The following is a 23,809-nucleotide window of genomic DNA, read 5'->3' on the forward strand; positions in this document are numbered from 1 at the left end:
CCTCTTCCTATACTGGTATCATTTTTCTAAAACTTATCTTAGGTGATCTGATATTTGAAAACACAACAGAAAATTGCTAAATTTTTTTCACATCATTATTTTGTTGACTAACTTTGTGGAAAAAAATACAAGGAATATTTGAAATATAAAACACAAATCATGATCCTTGTCCTGAGCCTGGTATTACATATATTATGTGGAAAAAAATACAAGGAATATTTGAAATATAAAACACAAATCATGATCCTTGTCCTGAGCCTGGTATTACATATATTATTATTATTAGGATCTTAATACTAATAATAAGCAGGTATTCTATATTGACTCCAATAGTCAGGAAAGTAAAATGATATGTAAACAGATAAATAATTACCTACTTGGAGGTCATAGCACAACTATCTTCATGATTTTCTCTTCATTTTTAACCTGTGATGCAAAAATTATTGATCATATTAAGGATGTATCTGGATTTTCACTTTCAATTAAAGCTAATAGGTTTGCATTTTCTGTTACACAGAGCAATGAAAAGGTCATATTCCAACTTCAAATAAAAAAGTGCAGAAGCAGCAATTTTTCAATAGAATAAACTATTATTAAAAGCAGATTAAAGAACATCCATTTCTAACTCTGCATTTTAAAAGCATTATGGGAATCGCAGAAATATCCTGTAACGTTACTTCATATAGTAAAACAGTGTTGCATGGCATGGAACACTAGTGGAGATGTGGTTACTTCCATAAATTATAAATCAGTCAGCAGAACATGTACAGAAAATATATGAAACAGAAAATGATAACAATTCATAGAGGAGAGAAAGCACAAATAACACACTACAAGTTTGGCTTCAAAAATCTGTCAGCTATTTCCTCATAGTGTGTTAAGTGAAGGAGAAAAATAGAGCTCCAGGATATGTGACCATGTAGCATTTCAACTGGAGTCTCCTAATTGCAAAACTTGAAAAGCCGTTCTTTCTTTTCAGCTCAAAAAAGTGAAGCTTTGTGTCTAGAGGGCAACTTGTTCAGATTTCAGACCGCAGTCTTCTTTACCTTGTATGATTATATTACTTTGGTTTGTAGTTGCCTATAACTTTTATTTACCCAGAAGAATCAAATGCCACTTTTTCTCAACACCAAATGTTTCAAAATTTGAACTTTTGTACCAACACTTTTTCTGATGGTTTTTATTTTGTCTAACTTGTTTTAGATTATGTACAATATATATATACTTGAAAATTTTATATATGTATGTTTATGTGTATATATATATGTGTATATATATATACACATAAACATACATATATGTATGTGTATATATATGTACACATATATGTGTACATATATATACACACACATAAATATACATATATATACACGTATATATATATGTATATATAACACATACATACGCACAAACTCTACTGGAGATATGATATGTATGGTATTTATATGAATTAGGTAAATTAAGATTATAAAATAAATTTTACCTTTTTATTGAATTAAAATAATTAAAGGAAGGTCTAGGGAAAATAATTTACTGTTTCAAAATGATTTGTGTATAATAATTGCCATAATAAATGGATTTGAGTATTTTAAAATTCAAATAGGACATGCATGTTGTAAGAATCCCTTCCTAAAAGAGTGAAGTGATAAATGAGATAAACTAACCAAGTAAACATTTCCAAAAGAAAAATTTGTCCTAAATTTTTTGAACATTTCAGCACATATACATTTGATTTTTTGTAGTCTGACTTTTTTTAAGTTTATTTATTAAGAGAGAGAGAGCAAGCAAAAGAGAGGGAGAGAGAGTGCACCTATGTGTGCTTACAAGTAGGCGAGGGGCGGAGAGAAGGAGAGACAGAATCTTGTGCTGACTCTGTGCCATTAACAGAGAGCCTGATGATGGGCTCAAACTCACTCTGTGAGATCGTGACCTGAGTCAAGATCAAGAGTCGGATGCTTAACCAACTCAGCCACCCAGGCACCCCTGTAGTTTGACATTTTGGGCCACAGATTGCATTCATGTCTTCCAGAAACAAGTGTAAGTTTCTACAAATTTTACCCATATTTTCAATTTCAAAAGTGGATAGCATACAATTTAAATCACAGAAAATACTTTGGGTGACTTTGCTCTAGAGATGTTTTAGAACATTATCCAATTCCTCTTCTACAGAACCCAAGAAGGTGTGTAGGCTCATGCTCTGAGTCAGTTGCAGTTCTAGATCTGAATTTGGTTAATGCAATGCAAAATATTTTGGAAGTCCATTGCTTCTATAAATGTAAGAATATACTGTTTTAAGTCTTGCTACAGGTTCATCAATTTTATCAATTTCTAAAGAACCAGTTGTTTGTTTTACTCACTTTCCCTGATGTTTTCCTATTTTCAATTTCAATGATTTCTGCTCTTTTATTCTCTTCCTTCTTGCTTTGGGTTTATTTTGCTTTCCTTTTTTTTCTTTAGTTTTCTGGGCAAACTTTATTTGAAACCTTTCCTCATCTCTCATGTAAGCATTTAGTATTATACATTTCCCTCTCAGCAATAATTTTGTTGTATCCCATATATTTTGAATATGCTAAATTTTCATTTTCATTGTAGTTTATATGATTAAAAAAAGACTTTGAAACTTACTCTTTGAAACCTGAATTATCTAAATATTTATAATTTGATTTCCACATATTTGGAAAATGCCTATTGTCTTTCTGTTATTGATTTCTAGTTATCATCCAGTATATGTAGAGAACATACTCTGTGTAATTTAAATGATTTTAATTTATTGAGGTTTGTTTTATGGTTCCAGATTTGGTTTACTTTGGTGACTATTCCATGGGTTCTTGGGGAAAAAATGTCTATCCTACTTTTGTTAGGAAGAATGTTCAATGTATGTCAATTAGACCTTGTTAGTTGGAAATTTTGTCTCTGCTGTGTGTGAGATCTCTTTGTCTATCTCTGTCTCTCTCTCTGTATCCTATTGGATTTGTTTCTTTAGGGAACCCTGAATAACACTTAGACTTCCAGAGTTCTCTTGTGCTTGTCTCTTTTGATATTCCAAAGTTTATTGATGTACTTGATGGGAAGAAAACCAGAGAAACAGGTTTACAATATCCTGTCTAGACCAGAAGTCCTAAAAGTATATTGTGGTAAAACTCGTGATCATAAGAAAAAATATTTTATACAATTCCTGTAAAACTATATACTATCTCTAGGACATCTATATTTCTTCCTTTTTCTTCTTAGGAAATTGTAATTTGCTGGAGATAACTTGTCACAGTACCAACATGTCCAATATAAATTTATCCTCTCTTAGGTCCCACTGCTGTTTGACAGTCATTTTTAGTCATCTGATATAGACTCTGTTGCATTTACCACAGCTGTTATCTAAGAATTACTTTCTTCTCTCAAACATCTAAGTATGCTACTTCAGTTGTCATCCTTATCTGTAGAATGCATCTCCTACTTTATTTGTAAAAATTCAAGTCATCTGGGGCACCTGGGTTGCACAGGTCATGATGTCACAGTTTGTGAGTTTGAACCCTGTGTCAGACTCCACACTGACAATGCAGAGTCTGCTTGGGATTCTCTCTCTCTCCCTCTCTGTCTGTCTCTCCCCCACTCACATGCTCTCTCTTTCTTTCAAAATAAATAAATAAACACTAAGAAAAACCCCAAGTCATTTGACCCAAAATTCCTGCATAGTCTTGTTCTTTACTCAAACATCCATTTCTCCTTTCTGTTCCATTTCAGAAAAAAGTATGTCCCTCTTTTCGTGTCACTGTTCATTCTATCTTTGGGCCTCAATCTATGCTTTATTTATTCTATAATTTCAATTTTCTCTTAAAATGTTTATTTATTTTTAGAGAGAGAAAGTGGGGGAGGGGCAGGGAGAAAATCCCAAGTACGCTCTGTGTTCTCATCTCAGAGTGTGACATGGGGCTCAACCCCATAAATTTGAGCTCCACAAACAGTGAGATCATGACCTGAGCCGAAATCAAGAGTCAGACACTTAACCAACTGAGCTACTCAGATGGCCCTATCATTTGAATTTTTAATCTCTCATTCACTCTTGTCCCTTAATTCAATGAAATTAGTGTTCCCTACAGTTCTGCAATGTGGTGGCCCTGCAAAATAGAACCAGAATCTATATAAGATCATTTTCACAGTTCAATGGTGAGTTTTCTACAAATCTTTTCTCTATTGAAATCCACTTCCAGTAATTGCAATATTTTAAAGGATGATTTACTAATTCACATTCACTGAAAGATGCTAACATTTTTATAGCTGACTGCGTCTTAAGTGATGATGTTAAAATTAAAGAAATGGAATCTCAAGAAGGATATAGACAATTTGAAATTTATTACTCAGAGAACCTGGAACCATCTTATAAAATATTACAAAAACTAAAGGAAAATAGATTTAAAATGAGAAATTGGAGAGGAGAGGTAGACAATCATTTCTCTCTTCAAAAATCTTTAACTTCATTTCAAGAGGAAGAGAGATAAGGTGTTTTCTACATTTTCCAAAGAATAATGCCAAGATGTAAGGGGGAAAAAAAACTGGAAGAGAAACAGATCTTGGCACAATATCAGTAAAAATTAATTAAGAAAATTAAATTTAGGAATGTTAAAGTAGTTTCCTTCAGTAAAATTTGAGTTACTCATAAATGGAATAACTCTTATGGTTGGAATACATAAGTAACTGGGCAATCTTTTTGCAAAAGTATTGAAAGAGGACTTAAACATCTAAAGGAACTTTAGATCAAATGTCCTCTAATGACCTTTCCAACCCTGAGATTATAAAACCTAAGCTTTGACATTTCTCCAAGAGAGAAAGTAGGGTTTATACATTGGGCTGAAGAGATCTTTCAAGTACTCATAAACAGCAACAGAAAAAGAAATATTTTAAAATCATTTACAGAACTATGGACACAGATAATAAATGTAAAAAAAAAAAAAAAAAGTAAACAGTGGTTTATTCCAGGACCAGGACTACCAGTATAATGATGTCTTTGTTCTCCATGTAATTTTTTTTTTTTTAAGAGAGACAGAAAAACAGAGCACACATTAAGGAGAGGGTCAGAGGGTATATAATGCAGGGCTTAATCCCATGACCCCAGGATCACGACCTGAACAAAAATCAAGAGTCAGATGCTCAACCAACTGAGCCAGCCAGGCACACCTGTAATTTACCATTTTTATGTGAAGACTTAAACATTTTTAAAATAGATAGATCTAATTTAACCACATTGTATTTTCCAAAAGAATAAGAATTAAATTTGAGATTTATTTCCACCTCTATAAGTCAAATACTCCCTTCACTAAAGTATGCTTATATTTAAAATATGCTAAGTATGACCTCCACTACTTAGAATCAATCATAGCATTTGCTTTAAATTTATTTAAATTTAAGGGCGCCTGGGTGGCGCAGTCGGTTAAGCGTCCGACTTCAGCCAGGTCACGATCTCGCGGTCCGTGAGTTCGAGCCCCGCGTCAGGCTCTGGGCCGATGGCTCGGAGCCTGGAGCCTGTTTCCGATTCTGTGTCTCCGTCTCTCTCTGCCCCTCCCCCGTTCATGCTCTGTCTCTCTCTGTCCCAAAAATAAATAAAAAATGTTGAAAAAAAAAAAAATTTTAAAAAATTTATTTAAATTTAAATTCAAATTAATTAAGACAATGTAGATCCAGTTCTACTGAAATGTTTTCTGATTTCAAATTTTCATATGGGGAAAAACATTTATAGCTTTGCTAGCAAAATGAGTTATTTTGTTACTCTTTTTTAGATACTGGCCCTAAAAAAATAAAAACATTGAAGATTTGCTTTTTTGTGATTTTTAATTTACAAACGTTTGTAAGAAAATGTCGGCTTGGGTCATGTGGGTGGCTCAGTCAGTTAAGCATTCGACTTCCGCTCAGGTCATGATGTCACCTCTCCTGAGTTCAGGTCTTGGATCAGGCTCTGTGCTGATAGCTCAGAGCCTGGAGCCTGCTTCTGTTTCTGTCTCCTTCTCTCTCTGCCCCTCCCTCACTTGTCTTCTGTCTCTCTCTCTCTCAAACATAAAAATAAACATTAAAAATTTTAAAAAAAGGAAAATGTTCGCTTAATAATAGTCATTTTATAATGTCTGCAGAAAGATTATTAACTTCAATAGTTTGGGAACCTACTATTATATAGTTGGTCAAAAGTTCCCTATGATATACTTATCACTATAAGTGAATCATTCTGATTTCTATATACTTTAAAGTATATTACTTAAACTACCTATATCAGAAATGATGGTAGAACCAATCCTAGGCTTTCACAATCAGATTTCTGAGAATAGAGTCAGAGAATTTCCATGTAAAATAAAGACACATTCAAGTATCATAACAGGGATGATAAAAGTAAAATAAAATAGTAAAATAAAAAAAATTAAACTCCTTATGAAGTCAGAAAACCATTTTAAATTGTTTTGAAGGTCTGTGAACTTGTTTATAAAACCAAAAACTTTTCCTTATTTCCAAAAAAGAAATATATATAAATTTATATATAAAAATATACAAATATAAAAATATACAAATATATATATATATATATATATATATATATATATATGTATAATATATACTTACTTTCAGATTCTCATCTGTACTATTTAGTACTAAATTCTCATCTGTACTATTTAGTCAACAGAAACTACTTTAAAAATTATATCATTTGTATAAAGAAAAGCAGTCTGGAACATATGGAAGACTTAATATTTGGGAATAAAATTTTCACAAATTGAAAAGTGGTAGAGATTTAGATAAAAAGTTCCTCAGTGTCTATTCCTAATGAGAGGAAAAAATGCTTTATTCTTAATGTTAAAAATTTTTTTTAAATGTTTATTTATTTTTGAGAGAGAGAGAGAGAGAGAGAGTATGTGAGCAGAGGAGGGTCAGAGAGAGTGGGAACCACAGAATCTGAAGCAGGCTCCAGGCTCTGAGCTGTCAGCACAGAACCCGACGTGGGGCTCAAACTCATGAGCTGGGCTCACCAGCCGTGAGATCATGACCTGAGCTGAATTCGGATGCTCAACCAACTGAGCCACCAGGTGCCCCTGTTCTTAATGTTTTAATCTGAGGAATTACTGAACAAAGAACATAGTGGGGTAGGGGCAAGAGGGCTTGGGGTAGGATGGCTGAAGGAGAGTTGACCTAATCTGGCCATTGGGTGATTTATTGCCGAATCAGCACCACTCATCAGAAAGGCACTGTGCTTGGCACTGCTATGTGGGCAGATAGAGCTTTCCCCCTTCTTTTGTTGTGCTACCTTTTCAGGTGTATTCCTGTGTCCTTAGGTTGTCTCAGAATCTGTATTTGTGTGTGTATTTTGTGTGTGTGAGAGAGAGAGAGAGAGAAAGAGAGAGAAACCCAGATCCAAAGCTTAGCCTTGTCATTGTTTTTCATGTCAGTGAGCCTTTGCACATAGAAACATTTCATGAGTTTTGTACTTCATTAAATATTGAAGAGGTCTTAATAAGGATAACAAAATAGACAACTTTCAGGAAAATCTATTATTCTTTCCTTCATCTCCCTTCAATTCACAGTATTTGGATACATCTGTAATAGATCCTCTACTCTAAAAGAATTGTCAAGAAATTTATATTTCAAATGCAAATAATTGTATCTATGAAAAATCACCTAAAGATGCTTTTTTCCCCACATTAGAATGTAGGTTCCCATCAGGCATGGATTTTTGCTTGTTTGTTTTTGTTGCTCTTTGTCAAATCCTAAAGGCCTAGAAAAAAATTACTGGATCACAGATCCTCAACAATTAATTGCTGATTGAATGAAAAAGTGAGATATTTTGTCTACTGAGTTTTTTTCTTCTATGGGGTCAGAATCACATGTCTTACTAACCTTGCCTTAACTTTTCCTCTGTAGGAGAGGGAAGAATTCACACTGGTATAGGCTACCTTGTGATAGTCATCTTTACTGTAACCAGATGAGCTAGGAGAGATTCCTGGTCTTCTCACCTGCCCAAATAATTATGAGTCCATATATACTTACACATACAGAGTAGAGCTCTGGTATAAGTTTAAGGGGCATTCTGATAATAGGAGAAAACATTATTCCCAGGAGGGCAGGGGATATGACAGATTGAGTCACATTTATATCAACTTCAGCTCCTTAAATGAGGCTAATGCTGCTGGTTCCAACCTGGCTGTCTGGTCTTGCTTCATGAGGCTACCTCATGGTTTCTCACTCTCATTCCTTCTCTTTAGAAGGAGATCAGTTGGTTGAATCAATTAGCCACACATTCACTTTTCTGTGAACTATTCCCACAGGAAGTCAGGTAGACCTGGATAAATTTCCCAGCCAGTACCTCACCTTATCTTGATATTTCATGCAATATATGGTATTTCTCTTTCATGTTTTCTAACAACAAATACTTATTTAATATTGTCATATTTAGTCTAGTACAAGTTTCTATTTTCTGGGAATGTGCAGAACTTCTACTTCCCCAACTGAGGCTCTTCTCCCTATTCTAGAATCACTCTGTGCTTTCTAGAATTAGGGACTTTTTTTTTTTCAAACTATGGTTCCAAGTTACAAAGATGTATGGAGAATTACTCTTTTGACCACTGCAGTAGGGTGGACAAAATGACGCAATTCGAAGATATACAATAAACTAGTTTGTGCTCTAAATATGTCAGCTTCTAAGAAAGAGTTGCTGCATCTCTACTTCTTCTAAGCATGATAAACTGCCAAAATAAAAAAAAATGAGAAGGGCAAAATGAGATAAGTGAGAAAAGAGGATGTTGGCAGCAGCCATTGATGAATCATTTGTAAAGGTGATATTAAGAAGTAGAGAACTAATTTTTAAAACTACAGTAAGACTTGTTTGCAAGTGTCTTCTATTATCATAAAATACCATCCTGCTGCATAGCAGAGAGAATTTGATTTTTACTCTCTGAAAATAATCACTTGACATGCAGTATAAGTCTCTGCACTTGAAAAATTGTTTTACCACTTGTCTCCAGGATGGTTATTTTACAATCCAATATAAATGCAATAATCGGAATAAGAATGTGTGGGCCTCTCACAGTTTTAGAAACAAGGACTCATAAGGATATTATTTCACTAATATTAATGCAGTAACTCTTTTAGTATTGAAGGTAACAAGTCTTTAGTAGTAGAAAAATATTAGGCCTTTCATTTTTGTTTACCAAGCAGCATTTCATGAGATTTCCTGCCTGTGTCATTATCCATGGAGGAAACATTACTTTCATAATGGAAATGCTATACAGCAAACCTGCAATCATCAGATTGTCTACATAAGTAACACCAATGTGGATTTCCATCCAATAATTCACACTCCTTCGGTTCCATTGGACCACAGTGGGAATAGGTGTTGTATATATGCCTTACCCAAATAAACTCCTAAGTTACAAATAGTCATCTCCAACCATGATTCATATCACGCCCTCTTCCTCAATCTTCATGTCACAGATGTTGCTGCTGCCTTTGTCATGATAAATGTGAAAACATAGCAATGACTCACATATGAACTCCGGTATTTTGAAAATATGTGAGTTCTGAAATAGCCAGAAAGTGTTAAAAAAAACTGAAAAATTAATATGGAATATTAAACCAGGTACAGATTCAAAGGTAGAGCTGACTTTCCTATTTAAATCCAAATAAGTACTCCTATCCAACTCTGGGTGCCCAATGGGCATCCATCTTTCTTTGGCAATGCCTTAAAATGTGCACTTTTGATATACTGCCAAATCTAAAGAACAAGATATTAAGGTGGATGCACACATCTTTAAAACGTTCCTTACTCAGGCAAACTTCACTCAAATAGTTGTGCCCAGTACAAATATTAGAACAATGTAAGAGGCTGAAATTTAGAGAATTTGATTGCCTAGAGATGAGAAAGAAATGCATGTAGTGGGAGGGTAACCCAATAAACTTTATTTATGAAACTAGTATCCAGGCCATTGGCCTTAAATTGTCAATCTAATGTATTTTTTAATAAAAATGTTGAATTGAATTACATATTTATTTCCTGAGTTTTTTTTAAATATCTTCTTACATTTTATGCCCAAGTTCTGAATGCCAAAGATGAGTTGTCAGCTATTAGTTATGGACAGTTAAATCAAGATACATGTCTTGCATTTTGCAATTAATTTTAATCACAATGGGAAAAGCATTTTAAACTCCAATTAACTATTTTTAAGAATTTTATTTTAATGGGGCGCCTGGGTAGCTCAGTCGGTTAAGCGTCCGACTTTGGCTCAGGTCATGATCTCACGGTCTGTGAGTTCGTGCCCTGCGTCGGGCTCTGTGCCGACAGCTCGGAGCCTGGAGCCTGCTTTGGATTCTGTGTCTCCCTCTCTCTCTGACCCTCCCCCATTCATGCTCTGTCTCTCTCTGTCTCAAAGAAATAAATAAATGTTAAAAAAAATTAAAATAAAATAAAATAAAATAAAATAAAATAAAATAAAATAAAATAAAAGAATTTTATTTTCAGAGTGCTTGGGTGCCTAAGTTGGTTTAGTGACCAGCTCTTATTTTAAGCTAAGATCATGATCTTATGGTTTGTGAGTTTGAGCCCCACATTGCGCTCTGCGCTGACAGCATGGAGCCTGCTTGGGATTCTCTATCTCCCTCTCTCTCTCTGTCCCTCCTGATTCTCTCTCTCTCTCTCTCTCTCTCTCAAAAAAATAAGAATTAAAAAAAAAAGAATTCTATTTTCAAGGATGTGAGGAGGAGAGATTTATGTTTACACACACACACACACACACACACACACACACACACACACTCTTCTAGGGTTTTCCCTGAGAAACCAAGGGTAGCTTCATTTCATTTCATTTCAGAGAGATCTCCACAATCATCTGAGGAACACATGACCTATTGGTGATGTTTCCTTACACACATGGAAGTCTCTTATGACACCCCAGGGTGCATTATGTTTTGGGGAAGAAAGCAAGTTAATACCTGGTTCTACATAGAAAATACATTAACAAAAGTGCACACAATTCCACTGGGAAGAAAATATTGATAATTGTTGGATACATCCAAGCAAGGTCTATATCCATCAGGGGCAGCTGATAGTGTCTCCAATGTGTCTCTTCAATCAGATGGTAAACCATTTCAGACAAGATGACTGAGTTTACTCTTTGTTTATAGAATGACTGCCTGAGAGCCTTCATTTCAACCTGTCCTGTTTGTCCCCATTATCAGAAATATGGCCCTCTTCCTCTCTATAGAATGTCAGTGGGATGACAACAGGAATAAGGGTGAGAAATACAAGTAGAGGTTTTGACAAGTATTTCACATGGAATGTACAGGATCTGTGGTTATCTCTTATTGTTTCCAATGACAAAAGGAAATAATTATCAATTCTTATCAGAGTTAATATGTTTGGACATGGCAGACCCAATAGTCAGCTACATTTAAGGATCCATCGTTGGTTTGGGAGAACTGCAATAGGATGCTTTCCTTCGTGGGTAAGATTCCAGTGATAATTGTCAAAGACAAAGATCATTAATTGCCCCTCACTCTTCTACATCTCCAGGAGATGTTCCCTTTCCAGGTCACAGAACTGTTGCTCTTCTACTGTCCCCTAATCTATATGTCCCATTCCAATAGCCATAGTTTTCCCTATTTTCAATCAGCACTTACTGGAAACCAGTTCTTCCATCTGAAAACAAGAGTGTACAAGGAAAAGTGGAATTGTTACAAAAGGTACAGATGTGTAGTTGTCTCTTTCTTTGTTTTTTTTTTTTTTAACGTTTATTTATTTTTGAGACAGAGAGAGACAGAGCGTGAACAGGGGAGGGGCAGAGAGAGAGGGAGACACAGAATCTCAAACAGGCTCCAGGCTCTGAACTGACAGCACAGAGCCCAACGCGGGGCTCGAACTCACGGACCGTGAGATCATGACCTGAGCCAAAGTCGGACGCTTAACCGACCGAGCCACCCAGGCGCCCCAGTTGTCTCTTTCTTTGTAGGCCAGTGTAGGGGGTTCTTGGCAATCACTGTTCTTGTGTAAGTATTCATTTTCCTTATGATTTATTATTACATCAAGCCATCAAGAGAATACATATAGCTGAAACAGAATTGTTTGCCATCCTTTAGCTGCCTTACCAAGGTGTGTGGACTAGGAGGAGGGGAAGGGGGAGAGTGTTATAAATTATTTGAATGGACTTTGAGGAGGATATTTCAATACTAAGTTATACCAAAAGCCCGTGGATATTAGGGTGTGGGGAAAGTCTACTGAAAACATTATCAGCCATTGTTGTCTTTTTTGAAAAAAAGGTGCATCATTACCATATGGAAAATTGTCCAGAAAGCTGAAAACGTAACACAGTTTAGTTCCAAGGGCCATAATTACATGGCCAAAATCAGCTGATCACATTGGGACAGCAGCACCATAACTTGAAAAAGTGCCAATTTTGTTGTGTTCCTACCAAATAGTTTTGACAGTGGTCGAAGTTCTGGTGTAGTCAGTATGTCAAGAGTGAGCAGGAGCCATAATCTGCCCCACATTGTCATGAGAAAAATGGACCAACTTTTGGCAGGAGTCAAATCTGGCACACGGTGCTGGCCTCTGCATCAAAACACTGATTTGTTTACTTTGTGCTCAGTCAAGAATAGTGGTTCAGTTGCCACATCTGGTACAATTATGAATATAGGCAATAGTGTTTATAATCTGGATGTTGAAATATTTTATTCAGACCTTGACTTCATTGGGTCTGTTCAGATAAAAGACCCTTAGTGTGTACATCTTTTGTGAATAATCTAGAGTCTGATTAGTAGCCATGATTTGTTTCCACCACGTACATTTCCCAAGAGTGGTGTCTTTAATTTTGTAGTTTTGCAACCGGGAGACTAAACAAGAACCCCATCTCTTGAGCAATAGCTCAAGAGTCTGTGAAAATATAACAAATTTAATCAAGGGGAGTATTGGCCAGGTACATGACAACAGCCTTGGGTTCAACCCACTAAACAGAGAGAGCATGTCATTGGCAGTTCTGCATAGCTGATGCTGAGATAGAACAGCTGCCACAGCCCAGTGGGTACCATCAGGTTTCACCTCAGCCAAAGCATCAGTGAACCAGGCCAGGTATGTGGGGGAAGCTCTGTGAATTGTAGACCCCACTGAGCCATCAGCTTTGCTTCAGTCAATGGAGTAGAAAATGGAGTTTTCCCTAATGAGAGAGTTGCCACTTTTTCACATAAAATAAAGAGCTACTGGGGCCAAATCAGCTGTGTTCTTGAATATAACTTTTCTGGTTCACTAGCTAGGTTTCTAGGCCCTATCTTCTTTGTTAATCATTGAATCTGAGTTGATCCACACCCAAAATAGGAATATTTGGTTTGGAAGTCACAAGACCTTCATAGTTCATGTGTTCAGTTTATACAAGAGTTTAATAATAAGCAAATAGCTGCTTTTGAAAATAAATGTGCCTGGTAGTCAGTCCCAGGAGAAAATGAGTACAAATCCCTAAGGAGAAGACCACTTCCCACTGACAGAGGTTCCAGTGTTAAAAATCATCAGTCACAAAGACTCAAACTTCAAAGGATTATTAGAATAGTGGGACCCAGTGTTCTTAGCACTTCTGCTTTTTTTGTTGTTTGTTTGTCTGTTTTGTTTTTTTCCATCAGGGGAATCCCTTCTGGTACTTATGGGAAGAGAAAGTGGAAGCATTTAACACATCGATTCCAACTACATATTCAGGGCTGAAAACAATGACAACCTGGGGCACCTGGATGGCTCAGGGGGTTAAGCATCTGACCCTTGGTTTCGGCTCAGGTCAGGATCTCACAGTTTGTGCCCTGCATTGGGCTCTGTGCCAACAGTGTAGAACCTGCTTGGGATTTTGTCTCTCTCTCCCTCTCTCTCTGCCCATAACATACCTTCTCTCTCTCTCTCAAAATATGTAAATAAACTTAAAAAATAAATGAAAGCAATGATAACAGTTGCACAGCACTGACTATAGAGGTAACAGTTATATTTTCCATGAGCAAGGGTATATAGTTTCTTCTTTTGAGCAGATAGAGTGAAGGGCCAATCATCTCAATAAAATAGGGGATTGATCTGGGTTGGGAATGGTTCATAGGGCACTTCTGCTTCACCCCAGTTCCACAGGTAGGTTCTGGTAGGGGCTGAATGTTTGTGACTCCCTCACATTCATATGTTAAAAACCTAATACTCATGGTAATGGCATTAAGAGGTGGGGGTCTTTGGGAGGTGAATAGGTCACAAGGGTGGGCCCTCCATGAACATTTTCACCAGAACCTGACCATGCTGGTACTCTTATCTGGGAATGCCAGATTCCAGAACCGTGAAAATAAATTTTTGTTGTTTATAAGCCACCCACTCTTTGGTATTTTGTCATAGTAGCTCAAACGTACTAAAATAGGCTCCTTCCAAACTTGTAATTGAGCCTAAGGTCCCTTTCCTCAACCCCTAACAGTTCTATCCTCCAGAAGTTTTGACCTGGATTTTTAACCTCACTCCAAGCATATTAACAATTTGCTGAATGAGTTGAGGGGAGATGAACCTTGGCTTTGTTGCAGGCCCCTTCATTCTAGCTAGACCTTGTATCCAAAGCACTGTGAGACTATGAGGGAATTCACTCCACTTTTCTGGCCTATTCTCTGACCCTTCTCCATTGACCCAGAATGCAGAAAATGCCTCATATTGGAAAGTCATCTTCTGACTTGTGACCGGGTTGGGTGCATATTGTAGTGTGGTAGGTTGTACTTGCCAAAGATGGTCACAATAATAACTCTCATGCTACATGTACACATGCAATGTGACTTTGATACACTTTCCACTGAGGGGTGGGATCTGTGTTCCTTCTTAAATTGGGCAGCATTTTATTTCAACCAATAGGGCATGATGGAAGCAACACACCATGAGCTCATAAAATGTGATTCAGCTTCTGCCTTTTTTGACAGATTCTTTCACTCTTACAGCCTTCAGCTGTTAACAATTCAACTTCCCTGAGGCCACCATACTGTGAAGAAGCCCAAACTATTCCATAGAGATTACATGGATAAGCCCTGGGACCACATGGACAGAGAGACAGAGAACAGATAGCCCTCAGTATTCCATCCCTCCACTATTCCAGCTCCAGTCACATCTGAATGCAACCACTGCAGAGACTCTAGGCCAGAATCACCCAGCTGATATTTCCTGGCATTCTTGTGCCAAAGAAACTATAAGGGAAAATAAATGTTGTTTTAAGTCAAAGTTTAAGCCTAAATTTTGAAGTGATCTGTTCCAGGGAAATGCATAACTGGAATATCTAGTTTCCAGTTTGTGATGCCAACACAGTAAGATGGTCAAAATATCTGCTGTTTCTTTATTCCCCTATAAAATTTGCCTACCAGGGCCAATAGAAACACAATTTGTGCCAAGATCTGGCAAATTCCCAGAGGGAATAAAGTAGTTGGCAATCATTAAATCATTTAAAAAGGCTTTCTTCTCTGGAATTCTAGAGCATCTGGTCTTTGTCATTTGGTCTCTGATATATTTAAAAACACATTTATTTATTCATTCGTTTGTTTGTTTGTTTGCAGTTTATTCTTTTATTTTCTAGTTACCACAGAGGGATTCTTGGCCTGCTAAGACACAATCCGTTCTGTTCCCATTCTGTTTGAAGGCAAATACCCCCTTCACTCACTATACCTATTTCCAACAAAGTTTTATCATTGCATCTGTCACTATTTAGAACACACACACACAAACGCTTCCCTCAGTTTGTTATAATACTTATCTACTAATCACTATAGAATCCAGGACTTTCTGACTCCAAAATAAAGTTGTAAATATGGTATTTCTTAGTTTGAATAATGGATAATTTTTTTTCTAAATTTCACCATTTCCGAGTATTATAGAACTAGGTGGTAAAAGCAGTCACACCCAAAGCAAAACAGATGCCTTCTGAAAAAGCTGCCCTACTTCTCAATGGTCCAGACTGGAACACAGAACCACATACAGACCAACCACCACAGTACATCTAGGATGTAGTAATTAATATAAGCCAGGTAAGGTCCACTCCTGTGTTGGTGGGTAAGATGATCACTAAGAATTTTGAGGTTCTGTTAGGAATGGGGAGGGGATATACTAGTTAGTATTCTTAATACCAAACAATATAAAATCATTTCTGTAATTCCTGCTAAAAAATATTGAAGAGCTATCAGAGGGCCCAGTGTATATACTATCTAGCTAACCATCTGTAGAAATGGAATGGGGTATAAATTTAAAAAATACCATAAATCCAATCTCTTTAGGATGACTCTACCCACTAGAAATTTCCTGCCATGCCACATGATCTAGACATTCCAGAACACTCACCATTGCATTGCTTACCTATGGCTTCCTAGGTTCCTATTCATTCCAAAATGCTGATTCTGAGAAGAGGCATACTGTCCTCATTTAGAATTCCATATTTGAAAGCCAGGCCCCATATCCAACTTTTCCTGGATTTACCTGAAATATTCAGGTGGTGCATGGCAAAAGAACAACAGAAACAGAAGAAAAAAGAAAAAAAAAAAAAAACAAACATACATGTTATTTCTTCCACTTTTCTGTGCAATGCTATTCATACGTTTTCACTTACCAACATAGATAAAGTACAGTTCAGGGTTTCTCAAGTATATCATTGCATTAGAAGTCAAATTCAATTGTGTTCCAGACCTTCATGATCATGGCTAAATTGTATCCACTACTTCTGTAATAAATTACCATGAATTTAGAGGTTTAAAAAAACCGAAATGTATAATCTTCCAGTTCTGTATGTCACATGTATGCCACGGGTCTCACCGAGCATAAGTCAAGGTGTTGGCACTGATGCATTCCTTGCTGGAGGCTCTAGTCACAGCCAGTAGCTATGACTTTTTTTCTGTGGTGTCACATTTCTGTCTGGCTGACTACACCAGGAGTTTCTCCCATTTTGATTATACTGAGCCCATTTTAACAATCCAAGACAATCTCCCCAAATCAAGGACCTTAACCCTTAATTACACCTCCAAAATCCCTCTTGCCACGTAAGGTAACATATTCACAGGATCTGTGCACAGTGGTGGTATTATTTTTTTTATTTATTTATTTTTTTACTGGAGTACCTGGTTTATTCTGACGCAGGTGAATCCCAGCACAGCGGTAGATTGTAGATTGTGAAACGAAGGTGTGGATTTCCAGATGTCTGGGTCTGGGCTAGCATTTCACCGTGTAAGGCGGCAAGCCCTCGATCTGTGTGGAAGCTGCTGTGCTGCTTCCAGCACCTTGAAGCCCAACACCTGGTGCCGGGCTTGCGCCACCTGCTCCTACCACTTGTGCGTCTCTTCGCTTCTCATTATTTGTGCGTCGCCACGCAATACAAGGTGAGTATCAGGGTCATCTGGAGGTCATAGTCCCACTGCTACTTGCGTGTTCAGTAGCCCGCTCCGCAGGGCCCCTCTCGCCCTCTTCCTTGCGCCGGGCTTGGCCGCTGGTGACTTAGTACGGAGTACCCGGGGAAAAAGTCAATCTCCAGGTAGGCGCTGCCCCAAATGTACAGGTAGGCCAGGTGGAGGTAGACGGAGGGCAGGGTTAGAGGGAGGGAGCCGGCTGCTGGCCTACTCAGATGGGCTTCGAGTTGCCGTCTGGGGATTGAAGACTCTGTACAGGGGCACCCTTGTCACTGGCCTCGCTCCGGGCGCTGAGTTGCGGACTGACCTGGCCCTCAATAGCTAGCTTCCTTGGTATTGGGAGCGGTCCCCAGAGTGGCTTTGCGGGCGGCAGTACCGGCGTTGGGGCGAACGCCGGACTTCCGCGAACTGCCAGGGCCCTTCGACAGTCCGGCCTGCTGGGGGCTGGGCGCTGGGGGCAGCAAATCGGGGTCCACCATGCACGCGCTGGGCGGAGTGGACAACAGTGGGAGAAACCTGAGGGGGTCTGGCAGCGAGTATAGGCAAGGAACCCCGAAGTTCTTGGTCTAAGTTCGTGGTGCTAGGGGACCTCCGGAGCACTCCCCTGCTCCCGTCGGAGCTGCCAGGGTTTAGGGGAGTCAGTACAGCCATGCGGTGATCAAACTTTCCTGACCACTCCGGGTAAGCCCTCGTGTTTCGAGGAGGCGGAGCACACTGCCCCCGGCGCGCTGCGCGAGCCTCAGCCCTGCCCCTTAGCGGTGGTGGTGTGGTCGGCAGTGCTCTGCCGCGCAGCGCAGGCTCGAAAGAGGCAGAAAGGGACTACCCCTCTGCGGGGCGCGGAGAGCCGACCCCTGCAGGCAGCCATGGGAGTGACGTCGGGCCTGGGGGCCCACTGTGGGCTCAGCGACAGCCGCCTACAGTCTTTGGCCTGTGGGCTGGTCGGTAGAGGGCGTGAGAGGGCTCCAGAGCGGGAGCCGCTGGTGGCCTACAGCACCTCCAGCTTTTTCTCTTCCGGACTATTGCTGTCTGCCCCGCAGGCCTCATTCCCAGCTCCAGTGTTCTCTCCAGGCAGGGCCGGCCACTATCTAGAGGGCTGGGGAGCCGCCGAGCTGTTCTCTCCACACCAGAAGCAGGAACCTGGTGGGAGCTACTGGGTGCTTCCTTGTGGTTGAGACGCCTGGGTGGGGTGTGCTGGGCACTCTGCTGGGCTTGAGGGCTGCCTGGGGACTCGCCTTCTTGACATCGACCACAGCGGAGGCTGTGCTGTGTACCTTTTGGGGATGAGTCTGAGAGGGTCTCAGGTTTACCTCTGAGAGGAATGGCTGCTTTTTTCGGCCCTGTGAGGGGCCTTGGCTGCATTGGGTCATTCAGGGCACCATGGAATGCTCCTGGGCAGGCCTGGAGGGTGCTGTCGTTGGGCCCTTTCTTCTTTGAGCTGCCCAGGGAGACCATGCTTTCCTTACTCTCAGCTTCCTGAGGTCCTTGCTATGTCCTAGGAGTCACCACATGTTCTGCAAGAATCCTGAGTTCCACAGGGGGCCAGACCTTCCACGAGAAGGGTGGGTGTAGTGCAACCAGGGGACAGCACCTTTGTTGATGGGGCCATGGGGTGTCACACCAGCCAGGCATGCAAGAAGCCAGCATGTGGTCCATGCAGGCCAAGGTGGGGGCAGCTTGCCCATCCGTGACTATCTTCTGGAAGAATTTGGTAGGCTTGGATGGTGGCAGCCAGTGGCTCATGGTCAGGGGCATGATGATCAGCCAGTCCAGGAGGCCTGCGGGCAGATTTGCCTAGTACTCATAGCACACCAGCTGTGAGGCATGCAGGCATTGAGACCCAGGACACCCATGTTGGGTGAGATGAGTATGTAAAGCCTCACCTTTGGCCACTTTATCCTGCTAGCCCAGCTTTCTTAATAGATTCTTGAGGCCAGGGAGGCTGTCATTGCTCAGGTGGGTCACCAGCACAGCTCCTACCCAGTCTGGGTGCCTCATCAGCTTCCAGAAGCTCAATGGGGTTAGCGCTGCCTTTGACCAACTGTGAAGCCATTGACAGTGAAGAAGGTGGTATCACCAAGGACTCGGGGGAAGATGTAGCAGCAGCAGGGCCTGTTGAGCCTGGGAAAGCCCATTGAGGCTGCTGGCACCAGCAGCTGGGCCACTTACTCTAAGAGATCTCCCAGGCCCTTGGAGGCCAGCAGCTGCACACTTCCTGCCCACAGTGTAGGGTATGGGTTGTTTGTGGATTTGGGTGGTTAGTTACGGCTTTTTGCACCAGGGGTAGCAAGGAGTGTATGTGTGTGTGGGGGGGGGGGCACTCTCTTATTCTCATAGAAGAGGTTTTAGCACAAGTCTTCTTCTCACTTCCACCCCACCTCATTATCTCCAGATCTCCTTCTCTCCTCACATATTGTCATGATAGAGTCTGCACATTACTTGATCATGCTTTTTTGAGATCACTGTTGGGGCCACTTGTGGGGTCAAGCTGGGCTCCGCTGAGAAGGAGCTGATAGTGCTATTATGGAAAATTGTGGATCTGACTAAGAACGAGTACACAAAACAACTACCACAAAATACTAGTTAGACTGGATTCGTTGGAACTGATGGAAAAGAAACTAAGATCCATGTGAAAAGCCTATCCTCTCAGGAGTAGGTGGACCCAGCTCTGAGACAGTTTAACCTGTCAGTGAACAATGAACTCAACACTGGGGTGGGGACCTCCTTCTGTCTCTGTACTGATAGGCAACCTCATATCAGGCAAATCTGAAGGCTTCCAAGAAGAATGTATTATTGCCTGAATCATTTTTTTTCTATTTTTTTATTTTATTTAAATCCAAGTTAGTTAACATAAAGTATAATAATGATTTCAGGAGTAGCATTTAGTGATTCATTACTTACATATAACACCCAGTGCTCATCCCAACAAACGCCCTCCTTAATGCCCATTGCCTATTTAGCTCATCCCCCCGCTCAACACCGCTCCAGCAACCCTTAGTTTGTTCTCTGTATTTAAGAGTCTCTTATGGTTTACCTCCCTCTCTGTTTTTAACTTACTTTTTCTTCCCATCCCCTATATTCATGTTTTGTTTCTTAAATTCCACATACGAGAGAATGTATTATTGCCTGAGTATTTTTTTTTTAATCTTTGAGGAGAATTCAAGAAATGTTACCCTGATTCATCTGATATTGATAAACTGGATATTGCAGCAATGATACTGTGTTTAAATTTTGAGAATAGGTCAGTCTCCCAGTATGGAACCTCTCAAGTTAGATGTGGGGAATATAATTTTAGCAATGATTTCAGAACCCTATCATCACAGATTTTCAAATCCAGAGATAGTAAGTTCCAAATTTGGAAGTGGCACTTGCAGCAAGATGGAACTTATTGATGATAATACTGTAGTCAGGACTCAAGGTTTACTATGGCAGTGTTTAGATCAAGACATTGCAGGATTCTTTAAATGACTCAATATTGCTGTGGGAGATACAGCAACTTTGTCCGAATGTCCAGGGTGGAAAGAATAGAGAAGCACCGGTTAGGTTTGTACATGAGGAGTATAGAGGCCTAGTACTACAGAAGCACAAACATCACATGGAGACGCAGTACACTGATGTTTACAAAGCAACAGGTAATGATTTTCTTAAATTCGCTGGTGGTACATCCAAAGAAGTAGCCCAGTTTCTCTCCAAGGAGAAAGAAGTCATCGACTGTATGTGAGTGCTCACATCTGATGAAGTGGTGACCTTTTTTGGACAGCATTGCCTCACCAATGGGGGGAAGGAAGGCATCTTCTTTGTTAACTCCTGGATCAGTAGGCCCGCAGGAAATGCTTTTGTCCTCTTTGCTCATGAGGAATATATACAGAATACAACGAAGGAGCATAAGGACTTGTTAGGAAAGGATACATTGAACCCTTTAAGAGAATAGGAGCTGAAATTCAGCAGATGATGAATCATTTCTCAGCCCCTCTCATTCCTCTTCCCACCATTATTCCAGTACTACCTAGGCAGTTTGTACACCTACAAATGTTGAAGAGCATATACACCTTTGAGATCTTTCTTGATCTTTCTTGAGGACCTCCTGTAATTTCTTGGGGAGTTTTGTCCAAATATTCAAACTCACAGGGTTCACATGGTATTGAATCATCAGGGCTACCCATGGGTAAAAGTGTCTTTATCCAGATGAAGTCTATAGACAAAGCATTTATGGCTGCACAGAAGTATCCTAAAAAACTGTGAAGGACAGACATGCTAAAGTCTTTTAGTATTCAACTGAGGAGATGAACTTTGTATCCATGGGACAGGACACATTTTGTTTTTTTACATTTACTAGTTTATTATATAATAAAGTATATTATATAGGATACAGACAAATAGCCAGATGAAGCAGTACATAGAGTGAGGTCCCAAAGTGTCCTAAGCACAGGAGCTTCTGTCCCCATGGAGTTGGGGTGTGCCACCCTCCTGGCATGTGAATATGTTCACCAACCCAGAAGCTCTCTGAACCTCATACTAATTGAGATTTTTTAATGGAGGCTCCATTATAATTAATTATCATTATTGATAATTAATTCCATTTGTAGTCCCTTTCCTCTCTTGGTGGAATGAAAGTTAGGGCTAAAAGACCTAAGATTCTAGTCATGGCTTGGTCTTTCTGATGGCTAGCCCCCATCCAATAACGTACCAAGAGTCATTTTGTTAGAACAAAAGACACTCCAGGATATTCTAGGGGATTTAGGAGTTTAGTGTCAGATGCTCCTATTATGTAGGAAATTGCAGTTCTTAGGAGCTCTGTGTCACCAACTGGAATCAAAAATGAAATGTTAAGGAAAAAAAATTCTCCTAGCACCTCTATTATAAAGGGTTTGGGGAGGTCTGCATCAGGAACCAGGAAAAGACACACACACACACAGAAACATACATCATTTCACACCAGGTAATCTGAGTCTGTTCCCCACCTCCCACCCCCACCTCATCTCTACTCCCTCTGCAACTATATCATTGATCTGGTTGAGCCAAAATCCTAGACTGTTGAGAGTTTCTTAGACAAAGCCACAGCTCTGGTACCAAGAGCCAGTGATACCATGTTTGTATTAGTTTTTAACTGTTGCCTAATGAATTGAAGCCAACCTAGTGACTTAAAGAAAACCCATTTATTCACTGTTCTGTAGGTCAGAAGTCAGTCAGGCATGACTGTGTAGCATCTCACAGGGTCAAAATGAGTGAGCCAGGCTAGGCTCTTATCTAAAGGTCATCGTCTTTTTGTGCCAGCCAAGTAGCCAGAGGTGGGACCAGTGAGCCCTGGACTGAGACTGCCTTACAGTGACGGTTCCCTACCCTCTTTGGGAGAGATAAATGCTGACTCTACTCTGAAAGCTCCCAACTGCAAAGTTTACTTCTTTAGCTGTTGTGGTTAAAAGGTGCTTGAGGATCCCTCCTGCACTGGTGCTTTTGCTTTCTGCATTCCACCTCCCACTCCAGTACTCTGCTAGGTGAGGGCCTGTGGCTGCAGAGCTTTTTATTTATTTATTTATTTATTTTAACTTTTTTTAACGTTTATTTATTTTTGAGACAGAGAGAGACAGAGCATGAATGGGGGAGGGGCAGAGGGAGGGAGACACAGAATCCGAAACAGGCTCCAGGCTCTGAGCTGTCAGCACAGAGCCCGACACGGGGCTCGAACTCACGGGCTGTGAGATCATGACCTGAGCCGAAGTCGGCCGCCCAGCCGACTGAGCCACCCAGGCGCCCCCAGAGCTTTTTAATCTAACTTAGCACAGAAGTTAGCTGCTTGGTCCCAAAGAGAACAAGTAAACCAAGAATATGTAGAAGGTGCCATTTCTGTTCTTAATTTTAGAAAACACATCACTCCGGATCCTAGTAGGAGTCAACATGGTCTGGCCAGAAAATCACATTATGATTTCAGGTATGGAAGATGGGATGGTGACCCCAAGTGTCTGTGAAAAGCCTTAGGAGTCTGTGGGCTTAATAGCTCTGGTGCCAACAAGTACAGAGAGTATGACATTCACATAGAAGATCTGCCAACTCCAGAAAGCATCCATGCCCAAGGAGAAAGTCAGAGTACCACAACCCCATATGTGGCAGCTAGTCACTCCATGGAGAAAGTGGATGGAGAGATATGGACAACAGTGAGAAAGATGGCTTGGTGACAGTGACCTTGGTTGGAATCATAGTTGAGGGTCTTATTAGCCAGTGCATTCATTAGTGGGATCATTATCGAAGTTGGGTGAAAAATGTCAGAAGAATACCCTGAAGAGCTAAAGAATTGTGATATTCTGCCAACATGTTTTAAAAAAGAGATTTTCCAGGGTTGCCTGGGTAGCTCAGTTAGTTGTTTCTGACTTTGACTCAGGTCACAGTCTCACAGTTCATGAGTTCAAACCCTGCATTGGGCTCTGTGCTGGCA

The 23,809-nt window shown here is 40.0% G+C and overlaps 1 long non-coding RNA gene and 1 pseudogene across 1 annotated transcript; one reads left to right on the forward strand and one right to left on the reverse strand.

Annotated features, from left to right (window-relative positions):
• Positions 1–370: 370 nt before the first annotated feature.
• Positions 371–18,004, reverse strand: LOC131513457 (uncharacterized). Its single transcript, XR_009262595.1, has 3 exons — positions 17,098–18,004; positions 16,343–16,462; positions 371–426 (listed from the first exon to the last, which is right to left on the reverse strand). It is a non-coding gene; the product is annotated as an uncharacterized LOC131513457 (long non-coding RNA).
• Positions 18,005–19,797: 1,793 nt separating this feature from the next.
• Positions 19,798–23,552, forward strand: LOC131515422 (epithelial splicing regulatory protein 1-like; annotated as a pseudogene).
• Positions 23,553–23,809: the final 257 nt, after the last annotated feature.

The sequence above is a fragment of the Neofelis nebulosa genome, chromosome 6 (genome assembly GCF_028018385.1).
Source record: "Neofelis nebulosa isolate mNeoNeb1 chromosome 6, mNeoNeb1.pri, whole genome shotgun sequence".
Classification (NCBI taxonomy): domain Eukaryota; kingdom Metazoa; phylum Chordata; class Mammalia; order Carnivora; family Felidae; genus Neofelis; species Neofelis nebulosa.